This window comes from Austrofundulus limnaeus, unplaced genomic scaffold, assembly GCF_001266775.1.
Source record: "Austrofundulus limnaeus strain Quisiro unplaced genomic scaffold, Austrofundulus_limnaeus-1.0 Scaffold122, whole genome shotgun sequence".
NCBI lineage: Eukaryota > Metazoa > Chordata > Actinopteri > Cyprinodontiformes > Rivulidae > Austrofundulus > Austrofundulus limnaeus.
Genome location: NW_013952524.1, coordinates 21,467 through 25,199, shown reverse-complemented (window position 1 = coordinate 25,199; position 3,733 = coordinate 21,467). Strand labels below are relative to the sequence as shown.

The 3,733-nt window shown below is 36.4% G+C and overlaps 1 protein-coding gene across 1 annotated transcript in view; it reads left to right on the top strand.

The window, feature by feature from the left end:
- bace2 (beta-secretase 2) overlaps positions 1-3,733 on the top strand; it is a 22,156-nt gene that overhangs the window by 4,443 nt on the left and 13,980 nt on the right. The gene's annotated exons all lie outside the window — the stretch shown is intronic.

Genomic DNA, 3,733 nt, shown 5'->3' with positions numbered 1-3,733 from the left:
GTACAGCTGCCTTCACTGCCTTATGCTGTAGGTAGACTAGACTTCCTGTTCACATGCACTCACATGATGCTGCCTGTGAGGACCAGTGTTTCTTTCCAGGCAGCTGACCGGGATTATGAGGCTCCCAGGGAACAAAGAGCAGCAGCCTGCGGAGTTGCACAGAAATGCTCCGGCCCTGGTTTTATGCACATTTGCTTCTTTCTTCTCTTTTAAGTGGAAGTAGTTTTTTTATTGTACTTATTAAATTTTCATGCAAAGTCTAACAAGATCATATTAATGATTAAGGAGGACTAAATGTGGATGAGTAGGAATTAAGAATACACGAGGCCTTAAGGATAGCAACGTGCTGTAAGTCGATGCGTTTGGAGCGGAGCTTAAACCAAAGGTGAATTATCTCATTTGTAAACTGACCTGTTGCCCTCAAGCCTCTTAAGTTAAACAGATCAGAGCTTTTAGGACTCCTGGCTGCTGCAGGTTTAGTTTCTCAGGCTGATATAAGCTGATCAGTGGCTGTCGCTGAGGAAAATGTAGCAGCTCTGCAGAGAAAACTCACTGTAAAAAAACTGTGCCAAACATGTTTCCAAGTGAAATGCTCATGTCTTAAATGGTTTGCAAAAAATGAAACACCTGAAGTTTTAATAATTGTTGACATTATGATTTATTCACAAGGATCGTACATGCCTACAGGGTGTTTAGAGAACAAACATAACAATCGGCACAGATGTAATTTTGGACCGTCAGCAGACAGATGAATAGCAATAAATTCACTGTTTTGTCATGTGATTCTGTCACATGTAATCCTCAAGAGGATACAACAATCACTTTCATTGTATCTTAGTAAAATGAAATGGGAATCAAGAAATATTCTAGTTTCACTTGCTAGTTAATAAAATGTTGCACAAGTAAATCGAATAAGCATTTGTTTGATACATTATCTTGACAATATTCCAGTTTACAATTTCCTTAAACAAAATGTATTTGTGGATACAACTGTATATATTATCTCTAAATAATTAAGATTTGTTTTGTTGTAACAAGCAATTAGCAAACATTTATGTATGCCTCTAATGTCCCAGTACTCCAGGCAGCAAATAAAAAAACAGATCCCCCTCTATACGTTGAGATATTTATTATGTATCCATGTGCTTCCTGCTGAGGTCAAACTTCAGCAGTGAACAAACAGGTTTGAGATCTGTATCAGGTAACATTCTTTCTACATAGAGAAACAAGAGAGTGAGCAGAAAATACTTTGACATAAACATGTTGCTTTTTTGTTTTTGGCATCCTCTGGTGCTTTAATGTACAAAATTAAAAATGTTGTAATTGTGAGGGAGTGATCGACATGCATAATAACTTGAGAATGGATTGAATTATAATTTAAAAAAAAAAACATTTCCACCATCTTTTAACKTTCCTTCTGACATATTGGCTGTTACACTTCTGTTCTCTAGGCATAATTACAGTGAACCCATTACATCTGTTATTCACGCCAGCAGAGCTCAATCCACTTTGCTTCAAATTGGTTATGTGTTGCCAAAATGTCTCGTTAATTCAATACTATTGGGTCATACTCTCAATATTGTTCTAGCTAAATCATGATGTGATTACAGGGCTGGGGTGTTAAATGAGGCACTATTCAAATCAGCCTCTAATCGCTGCGTCTGTTAACATGTGGCCCAGCCAAGCTGAGGTGCCGGCTGAGGAGCCTCACATCTGCTAATTGGTACAAACAGGTAGCAGATGTGCGGTGCCACCATGGAGCCGCTGCCAATTAGACAGTGAGCGCTTAACCGCAGGCTGCCTCATCGGGGAGAGAGATTCGCCTGAGGCTCAGGAGCTGAGCTCAGGGAGAGCAGAAAAAAAAGATTTGTGTTATGGGCACAAGGACAGCCCTTTACCGTCCATTCTCATTCTTTACAACAAGATTGATGTATTTTCCAGGCAGGCATGTTTGGTTTGTCCAGGCTATGTGTGTCTGTGTTTGTACCATTGCAAGGTTTTAGATGGCACTATGACAGTAACCAGAGGGCCAGAGCCAGCCGGCTAAGAAGGAACTGATAAGCCAACAGAGCCTTTCTGTAGCTGGAATAAAAGGTTGATAACACATAGAGGTGTAACAATACATCGATCTATATCGATATRTCGATTTGAATGGTTCATTATTCAGTTATATCGAGGCAAAATGAAAATATCGATCATATCGTCATCATATGCTCAATGTGAATCSATATCATATGCCYATCTAACACAGTCWTTGTGTTARATGGACATATGAAATCGCATTATATCGATCRCAGATGTGGATTAAATTGAATCAAAATYGTACCGTGACAGACTTTGTGATATCAACAAATATCGAATAGTCATCCAAACATATCGATGTAATATCATATTGTGATAAAGCTGGTGATTTATACTCCTAATAACACATGGATGATAATCACATCATGGCCTTATGGTGATTAAATGCACATTTAGAAGGTATTATTTCGATCTTTTGCAGTGAGTTTCTGTAAAAAGATTATAATTAAAATCTTAGCTGATGTAGACCTTGAAAACCTGTTTGTATCCATCCTCTGACCTGTCCTTTTCAGTAGTCTTTTTTTTTTCTCTCGAGTTAATTAGGACAGGCAATTTAGGRGGAGAATATTTATACAGTCACATATTTTGTGTTATATGTTTGTATTTAATTGGCATTAGAAATTGGATTTCACTTTCTCATTATTGATGTTTTTCTGGATTTTTCAATTTGAATGTTTTGTTGAAAAAGTCTATTTTTATTAATGTGACTGATTTTATGTCAACAATAAACAGGTAAAACATCCAAGGGAAARAATACTGTTACATGTTATATRCACTGTACACTTAATGATAAAGTCYTGAAATTTTTGTTAAAATCTACCCTGTACTTCATGAGATATTTTGCCAAAAGGCAAGCAGGGTTGACATATTCAATTAATGTTAAAATTTAATCAAAGATTTCATGCAATGAGTAAGATTTGGAGTATGTGCTGTGAATAACTCTCATTTTCAAACATACACAAACGTACCTCGTATCTGTAATAATGAGTTAGTTGAAAATCCARTGATCATTTACAAGAAGTTCTGTTAAAATCTCTGCAGTGTTTCATGAGACAAGTTGCTAACAGAAAGAGTTGAGCCGACACTTAATGACAATTTTTAAACAATGTGTTTGGGAAGACTCTCAGCCACTTCCACGTCAAAATTTAAGTTTCATGTCTGTAAACTCATTTAAATTGTAGCCAGTTAGTGAAACAGGTTAACATCAAATTAAGTAGTTGTAGCTTTAATTTTAYTTATTGCTTTCCATATGTTTTATTTCAGTCTATTCACTGGTTTTGAGATATKTTGCTAACAAACACACAAAGTTGCCACGCTGTTTGTTGGCTGCCTTTCAGCAATGGACATTTAACGTTGTGGCATTTGGTGGAAAGACATATGACAAACCCTGAACAGCTTTTGATTAAGTCATAAAACATGTGGAAGTAAGTATTTTGAATTATTTGTTTTTATGTCCTACTTGAAACTGTTGAACTGCTTCTATCTCTGTCCGCTGAACAATGGTAACAAAGGATGAGAGCTTGATTGTTTCTGTTGATTTGATTTTTGATTTAATTTATTTATTTAACAGGAAAAGATTATTAAAAATCAAGCCTGACTCAGCATAATTGCTGTTTTACAGCAGGTTCCTGTTCTGCAGCACATAAAACAC